The sequence below is a fragment of the Oreochromis niloticus genome, linkage group LG13, assembly GCF_001858045.2.
Source record: "Oreochromis niloticus isolate F11D_XX linkage group LG13, O_niloticus_UMD_NMBU, whole genome shotgun sequence".
NCBI classification, from domain to species: domain Eukaryota; kingdom Metazoa; phylum Chordata; class Actinopteri; order Cichliformes; family Cichlidae; genus Oreochromis; species Oreochromis niloticus.
The window spans coordinates 21,507,361-21,517,057 of record NC_031978.2 but is presented as its reverse complement, the minus strand read 5'-3'; positions in this window follow the sequence as shown (position 1 = coordinate 21,517,057).

The window sequence follows — 9,697 nt, the reverse complement described above, 5'->3', positions numbered from 1 at the left end:
GCGGAAGCAGGTGTATCACTGTGAGAGTCTACAAGAGAGACACCTTCATGAATAGAAATACAGAAGGTTTACAACAAAGTGGAAATCACTGATTAGACCTGGAGCCAGCATAGTTCTGGAAATTGGACAAATTAAACTAAGGAATGATGGAAAAGACAAAAGTATGAAAAAATAGAGAAACAGCTCACGATCTGAGCCAAACCACGTCATCTGTCATTGTGAAGGCAAAGGTATGGCATGAGCATGTATGGCTGGTAGTGGAACCACTTTACTAGTGTTTATTGATGATGTGATTGCTGATAGAAGTAGCATGATGAACTGTGAAGTGCCCCACAGTGCAAATTTTAATGACCCAAACCAAACAATCTATCTATACACTAGTACCAACTGCACATTATTTAAACATACCTGAGTATTGTTGCTGACTATGTCACAACAGCAGTGTACACATTAATGATAGTTGCTTCCAGCAGAGTAACACACTTCCACACAAAGCTCAAATAATCTCAGACTGGTTTCTTAAACATGACAGCGAGTTTACTGTACTGAAATGACCTCCACAGATATTAATCCAACAGAGCACCTTTGGGAAGTGGTGGGGATTGGAAGATTCACATCATGGATGTACAGCAAACAAATCCACAGCAACTGTGCGGAGCCGGCATGTCAATATGGACCAAAATCTCTGAGGAATGTTTCCAGCACCTGTACTAGCAAGGTTTACCCAACACAATGTCTGTGAGTGTGTATATAAAGAGGCATGGAACCGAATATGTGGCAGAGCTGCTGTATTAATATGTACTTCGATTGTAGAGATGTACCCAGTGAAAGTAATCAGGCTACACAGCTTGAATGCAATTTATCTGAGGAGAAGTATAAAAATATGAATTCATACTTACTTGAAGGCAACATAACACACTTTCAGTGAAACTGTAAATAGCGCCAGGACCACTGGCTTTCATTTACACATAAATGAAGGGTGGGAAAAATACAAAAATCAAATTTGATGGGAAGTCAACTCTGCTCAAGCTGTGATTGTGCACACTTTGGGATAAAGTAATTTTATATTGACTCATACACTTCTGAACAGAAAATATGAGGTTTTCTACAGTAAAGTGTCTTGGTTGGTTATAAACTGTAACAAGTATGACACGGTTGTCCAAACTCAGGCTCCATTTGCAGGATCGATGATTTCTTAAGCAGGATGCTTCTGTTTGTTTTACCTTTTGTAAACGCTTTTCACTGGGTGGCACGTCAACCTGGGAGATGGAGAGTTAAATACAATGGCTAAATACAGCTAAATACATTACAACTCTTACTACACAAATGGACCTTTACAGCACCTTGCACAGAATAACACAGCAGCTATCCCAAATCCCATTTATGCTAGCGTGTCAAACAAAAACCCTTGTGTCACCAACACTGTTAGCTGACTCTCCTCTGCTGTCAGTGACCCTGACCCCAGTTACGTCTTTCTCATCCTGCTTCTCCAACCTGCCACTGTGACCCATGTCAGCAGAGCAGCAGTGGTTTCTGTGTGTGAAAACCGCACTCACACATGCACATCCCTCGAGAGGTTACTACCCAGCACTGTTTATCAAGACTCTTGCATTCTCTGCAAGCCTATCGACTGAGAACAGGGTCAAGCACCACTAACCCTGTTGAAAAAAAAATATGACAGGGAGGGAGCTGGACTAATTTATGCAAGTGGACTTGAATCTGCTCACATCTTCATGCTAACCACCATGCTGTGAATCACTTCACACCAAGAAGGTCACGCACAGCAGGGAGAAACTTTCTGGAAAAAGCGTACAGACATAATTTAGAAATTACAGAGAATGTTGCAAATAAGCAGTTGCGTTTCTTCTAATAGCTGCACCGAGTCAATTGTTAGATTAAAGCTGCTTTTCAGGGCTTTAGCTGTGCTTTAATGGCCAGACCTTTGCCTGCTTTATTGGGTTTATCAGAATAGCTGGAGAGGCTAACACTGGTGTTCTGACAAACCATCCTACTTTGGCAAAACGTCCTACCATAAGTAGTTTATGCACATTTCTGCTGTCACAGAGTAATTCCAGCATCAATTTAAGTAGGTATGACGGTTTGCCACTTAACTTTGCCCATCAGAGTATACTTGTAGCTCATATGCATACAGCCAGGATGGTTTGCCACTTCATTTTACCCGTTAAAGTATGCTTGTAGGTAACATTCACAAAGGTAGCATGGTTTGGCACTTAATTTTACCCGTCAGAGTATGTGTGTAGCTGTTATTAACAAAGGTAGGATGATTTGCCACTGAATTTTAGCTGTTAAAGTATGCTTCTAGCTCAGATTAACAAAAGTAGGACAATTTGCCACTAAATTTTAGCAGTTTAAGTATGCTTGTAGGTGACATTCACAAAGGTAGGATGGTTTGGCAGTTAATTTTACCGGTCAGAGTATTTTTCTAGCTAATATTCACAAAGGTAGGACGGTTTGCCACTGAATTTCGTGTTGTGCGCATGCGCAGAAACAACGGGTAGGATGGTTTGCCAGGTAGGATGGATTCCCAGAACACCAGCACGCCTTCTTTTTGGAAACCATGCTGGTAAAGCCTAACTGAATTTGTTCACACTACATATTTTTGCGGTAAGGACACTGGACTTTTTACTCTAGTACTGCATGCACTGAGTACTGTTACTCTCAAAGTGTATTTTTCTTACTGTACTGACATAAATGTAATAGAGTATTTTTGCATTTGAATGCAATGTGCTCATAATGAGCGAGCCCTGTGGATCTCTTCAGGCCCCATCCCTGTTAAGCTGTAATTTTCTTTATATATACAAATATAGTGTCAACAGACAGTAGATGTACTCACACAAAGTCACAATTTGACACACTTTACCTCATTTAAATTCATGTACCTGCACTAGTAAGCACATAATAGACATAGCGTGCCACATGGACATGTACAAATGAAAGGATCTGCATTGGACAGACACATTATTATTGTAATAGACTGTTTAATTAACAGTCTGAGAGCCATTTTAAAAATTAAAAAAACTTTGCATAAATACGACTTTTCATCAGATATTAATGCAAATCAAAAAAGTCGATAGAAAGCATCCAATTTAGCAAACGAGGTAAAAGACAAAATATTAGGCTTGGTTATTCAGTTACAGAGAAAATCTAGAATAATTTGGGGGGGGGGGGCAAACGTATGTGAACCTTTAGGACTGGCACTTCATTTGAAAGTAAAAGCGCAGTCATGATTTTTCCATTAGTAAATTGACTTTCAGGTAGGAGTGGGCACCGTGTTTTTATTTAAACAGCAGGGCAACAGGCATCTATCAAAGCCTGTTCTTCACAACGCATGTCAGAGGAAGTGAATCGTGGCACTACAAAGGAGCTGCTGATACTCACCAGGGTGAAAAAAAAGTAAAAAGAGCTTCAGTACCAAAAACCCACAGTCAGACAGATTTTGAACTAATAGAGAAAATTCAGATCCACAGCTAACCTCTGCAGGAATTATAACAAAGGAGACATGTAAACCAACATCAGCAGTACAGTGAGTAACAATGGTCTACATGGCAGGGCTGGAAGAAGAAAGCCACTGCTCTTCAAAAAGAACACCGCTGCTCCTTTGCAGTTTGTTAAATATCACATGAAAAAGACAGAAGGCTGTGAATGAGACCAAAATAGAACTTTTTTTTTTTTTTTTAGTTTAAATAGGCACAGCTCTGTTTAGAGAAAAGAAAACAACCCATTTCAACAGAAGACCCTTATCCCATCTGTCTGCGTCTCCATGGTGTTGTGAATTACACATTTGCTTGGCAAGTGAGGGGTTGCTGGTTCAATTCCAGCTGGAAACACAAATCCCTTTGTGTCAGGAAGGGCGTCTGGTGTTAAAAATTCTGCCACATCAAACATACAGAGCTACCCCCTTTGGTGGAGTAGGTATCTGCCACCCTTATTCCATTTGTGAAACAATATGGTGGTAGTTAAACATGATAATATCATTTGGAATTTATTTCAAGGAAAGAGTTTGTCATTAATGGGCAGGTGGACACTTGGTTGAAGATGTCTAACTAATGGGTCACATGCATGAGAGTCTGAAAGGCAGAGGGACAGAAGAGCACTCGGACAACGGCTCACTGACCTACAGAAAGTGGGTAAAAAAATGATTGGGAAACAGAACTGAGTTTGACAGCCTGGTATAAAGTGCATGTGATGTAAAGATCAGGCTAGCAACTCAAACACCAAGGAAAGCAGGAAGATGAGTGATTATAGCTTTACAGAACTTACACACACAGCAAGCTTCATTGCCTTTGTTTGGACCTGTTTAACAGCAAATTCTACAGAAAAATGTCAGGATACTGATCCATGAAGTCAAGAGAAAGTGAATGATGTTGCCAGAAACCTAAATTCGCCCTAATTGCTGCACAAACAGACAGTGAAAGCAAAAGTTCATGCTTTTGCAGACATTTCATAAATAAAAAAAAGGATGAGTATTATTGTTTCATGTTCTCTTTGTATTCAGAGTTAAAACCATATTGATGTCTTAGATCATATTTATGCAGAAATATAGAAAAGTCTACAGGCTTTACAGTTTTTCAAGACATGATCACATAGTCTGCTGCAGCCACCAGTTGCTCTCTCACTGCTGCTTGAGGCCTCTTTTTTAGAGACATGACTCTTTTTTTTATTTTTGGTCGGGAGGCTGTTGACCTGTCAGCATCCTGCTGGTTACCAGAGAACAAAAAGAAAGTGCAAGAACACAACAATGGCTCGACATAAAGTGACGCAGTTTAGCAGCAGCTAGCACGAAACAATAAAACGTAATTTAAAGCAAAATAAATAACAATGAGTAACGGCGCAACATAGACGTGCACAAGCATCAGTGAAACCCATCTGGGCTGAGTCGGAACAAGGCTGCAGTCATTACTGAAAGTGGCAAAAGCAGCAATCGGTGTCAAATGCTGTTTACTTGCTATTTCCACATAAAGTGACATTTTCAGGGAGAAAGTTCAAGAGTGAACACACATCAGTGTGGCATTTGAGGTAATTGGCACTGAGTGTGTTCTGAGAGTGCCTTTTGTCTTATTCCTCACTGTAGCTGCAGCTCAGGAGTGAAGAAGGAGAATGACTTCTTTCCATCACTGTCAGACCGAACAGACTTACATCTCTGAAATTGAATGGGGGTTTCCAAACGCAGCTAATAACATCCAGGCGCTCAGCACTGCTAATATTCTCCCCTCACTGCAGTCGTTATTACTCTGCTGATACAGCTATGTCAGTGCGGCGTGCTGCTGCAGCTCCTTTGACCATCCTAACTGCTTTCCTCAAGCGGTAAGCTTTCTGCTACTTTGCAGAAACTGATTTCATCTAAAACTCATGTGAAATGTTGAAAATATCTTTAACTTTTCTCTTACTAAGTGCTGCTGTTTTGTCACTGTTAGCTGACGTTAGCCAGTGTTTGTGCAACATTCTTTGAAATGAATCTAACAGTGTTCGAATCAGACGCTTAGCGAATAAATCATTTTACATTGTGAGAATGTAATCAAACTGTTTATGGTCATATGTCTAATCTACAGATGGACGGGCTCTGAGAGCTCTGACTTTAGTTCAGGAGACGAGGCTTGGAGTGAGGAAGAAGAGGATTAGGTGGAAATGAGGGAGGAGAGAGAGATAACGAGAAAGAGATGATATAATGTACCAATGTTAAATGGTCTCATATAGTTTGAAAGAGCTATTTCAGATCTTTAAATTAAAAGTAACTTATAAGGCCTACTACCTATGTAGCTGGTCTCTGGCCATATACATTATACATATACATCACACTAATCAATGTATATTTATGCAAGCGTGCAACATTCTTATTTTCTAATAAATAGCCTAAAAAATTGCTTGCTCTACCTTTGAAGCTATGCACAGCAGTTCACTATCCAGTATGTTATGACTTTCCAAAATTCCTACACTCAAGGTTGAAACCCACTTCTTTCCTTTTGGTCATTTAGCTTCTGTGTTCAGTCAGCAGAGTTGCACAGGGACTTCAGGTTACATACTTTTGTGAATATGTGTGTGCTGTTGCTTAATTGATCTTCAATCCGAGCATAGATTTGGAGCCTGTGACATTTTTAATGAGGAAAATGACTAGGAATACATTAATATTCTGGCCTCTTGATACAGCAGCTGATGATAAATTGTTTGGAATTCATTGGGGATTTAAGATGCAGAACATGTATCCACAAAGTAATGGGTTCAAATCTGGCTGGTGACCTTTGATTCATTGCATTGCTACTTTCTCCTTCCTCATTTCCTGTCACCTTTACACGGGACAAATTTTAAAATCAAATCCAAAACAGAGCGAGACCTGTTCATTTCCTATATATTTCTTGTCAGGATGTTCTTGTTGGATTCTGCTGGAGTATGCTTAAGTCATAGTTGAAAATAATCCTTATTTATTTTATACCGGGCCTTAGAGCAGCCCCTCGGTTCATCCGGTGTATGAATGTTCAGCTCGAATTTACTGGCCCCTGCAAACTCTGCCCATAGTAAGAATTTTTCCTTTCTTTACCATCGTACAGTGACAGTAGTGGAGAAACCCATCTGAAGGGGAATGTTTAGAGCAGTTTTAATCATAAATTATGTTGACCTTATTCTTTAAAACCTTGGCCATGTTTAAGATAAAGTTCCACACTTGTAACGGCATATACACTTACTGGCCACTTTATTAGGTTCACCTAGCTTGTACCAAGTTGGCACCTCTTTTGCCCTCAGAACTACTTTAATTCTTTGTGGCACAGATTCAACAAGGTGCTGGAAACGTTCCTCAGAGATTTTGATCATTATTGACTTGATAGCATCGCACAGTTGCATGAATATACATTCCACTGTCCTGAGAACAGTGCAACCCTTAGAGTTTAACTTTGACTGTGGCATGTACAAGTGCTCCCCAGCCTGCTGCACTTTGCTCAATGCAAGAGGAAACCATTATTACACGGTACAAGCCATAGAAAAGAACGTAATGGTGCAGTTGTATGTGAAAGACCATTGGGATGATTTGAGCTTTCTAAGATGGTGACATGGTGCATTATCCCTCTCCCACCACAAGATTTGTACACTATAGTCATAAAGGAATAGACATGGTCAGCAACAATACTTGAATTGACTGACATTTAATAATGCTTAACTGTTACTAAGTACACCGAGTAACTATCCCCCACAACATTACACAACCACCCTGACCTGTTGATACAAGGGAGGATGGATCCATCGTTGAATGCTTTTTATGCCAAATTCTAACTCTATCATCCAAATGTAGCAGCAGAAATTGAGAAATATCAGACCAGGTAACATTTCTCAGACCTTCTGTTATCCAACTTTCTTTTGCAAACTGTAACCTCAGTTTCCTGTTTTTAGCAGATAGACCTAGCACCTGGTATGGTCTTCCGCTGCTGTAGCTCATCTGTTTCAAACTGGGCTGCAGACATGCTCTTCTGCATACCTTTGTTGTAACAAGTGGTTATTTGAGTCACTTCTGCCTTACTAAGCAGCTCAAAGCAGCCCGGCCATTCTCCTCTGACCTCTGGCATGAATCAGGCATTTCCTCCCAGAAACCTGCTGCTCACTGGATATTTTTTCAGTCCCTTCACTGTAAACTGTAAAGATCCTTCTGAGGGAAAATCCCAGTAGATCAGTAGAGCAGTACAACAGCCACGACATGTTCAAAGCCACTTAAATCACCTTTCCTCCTGATTCTGATCATCAATTTTAACTTCATCAGGTCATTTCACTCTGCTGTCTTAAAAAGAGTTAATTAATTAACAGAATTATGATAGAAGGTCATATTATTTTGTACTTCCTGAACTTGCAAAACAACACAGGTTTCATGGTCTTTGGTTAAGTTTGACTGTTTTTCTTCTGCTTTGAAACAGTAAGAAATATGCCCCACTCTTCTTGCATTTACACTGATTATAGCATTACTGTCATTTGTAATTTTGCTACTTTACGGTGAATTCAAAAGGTGCATTTTTGGTATTTACTCAATATATAAGCAAAGGCAAAGTGATATTTAGAAAGAACTTGGAGGACAAGAATTCCTGTTTTTGGCTTCAAACAGGAAAAACCAAGGCTCTAAACTCAAGGGCACCGCAGGAGTCTCTCAGATCATGAACAAGGAAGTGACGGCCAAGGAGACTGAAAGAGAGCCAAGATAGTTGAGCGCAATGAAGCGCAGACAGTGACACAGTCCCACACCCACAACCCACAGCGCACATACATATACAATGTACACTTTCACGAAGGACTACTTACTAATCGACTTACTTAATCCTCACTGTTCATAAGGGTATGTATATGAGTGTTGTGGATCTGGGATGCTTCCAATTCAGCAGGTTATAATCATTTCCATATGCCCTCTAATCATTTTCGCTCACTCCCACTCCTAAGACGTTTTGCAGTATGAGCACCATGAGGCTGGCATGTTAATGAATGTGGGATAAACAAGCAACCAACAAACGGGGGGTTATTATTATGAATTATTAGGCGGAATTTATGCAGTCTTGTTTTTAATAGCATATAACCTTGAGGCTGTCCGTTCGCTCTCTCAATTCCCCCACTACACACACACACACACGCGTGCATAGACACACACATTCATACACAATTTGTAGACAGGGCAATGCTCCTGACAGCTTATCAGGGCAGGAATTCACGGGTCCTTGGACATCTGAAATGCATCACAGATATCGCATTAAGAGAGTTAACCCTTCTGCAACCAAACAGGACACGAGTTGGGTTCACTGTCAAGCCAACAGAGTGAGTATTTCAACACAAAAGGTTCTTTATTTCTGCACGACCCCAAAAATTCCCAGAAGGCTCTCGCACTAGCATACTGCCATCTTTTCTATTACATTTTATCACGAGCTGCATTGTTTGACGCACTTACCAAATCAATAGCTCTTGTTAGACGCAGCTGTAGTTCTTTAGTTAGATCAACAGGTGTCAGAGAGCAATTCTTTTTCATATCTAGGATCGAGCTCAGGATTCCAACTGTGAAAAGCCAGCTGGTCTTTGATCACTGATTCATTCTGATCCGGAGCTAAAGAATAATCAGTGTTGTGAAAATGGGACACAGGCCTGGTTACAGCCTTGGTGGAGGCCAGCAAGCTCAAATTATAATGTCCAGGGACCAACAGATGTACAGAAATCTTTTTGTTTTTTAGGTCTTGTTTGATTTATGTGCATGATGATTTTTACAGCTTTGGCGAGTGAGCAAAAGATATTTGATGTTAGATTTCTTTACAGCGAAATCTGGTGGAAAGAATATTATTTTCCCATTGTCTTGTCGCATGTTAGCGCAATCGTCTGGTTATTGTGGCCTAATTAAGCATTTTATACAAATGGAGTAGACAAAAGTCCAAAAGTGGTTCTCATGTACATTTTTATGTTAATGACATTTTTTTTTCTAGAATGGAAAGTGTCTGATGAAATAATTGGTACCAATTTGCAATCAGTGATCATTATACTGCGTGTTTAATATTGCTGAATGAGTGGTGAATGTCGTAAGTCTCATTTAAAGAGGCAAAATATGAACATGGTACTTTTTTGCTGCTGAAATGTTGATACACAGAGACACAAATGTCCTCTGTATTTAATTTGTCTGTGTGATAATCAGTAATAACTGTACAATCTTCCCACTAATGAAGTAAAAAAAAAA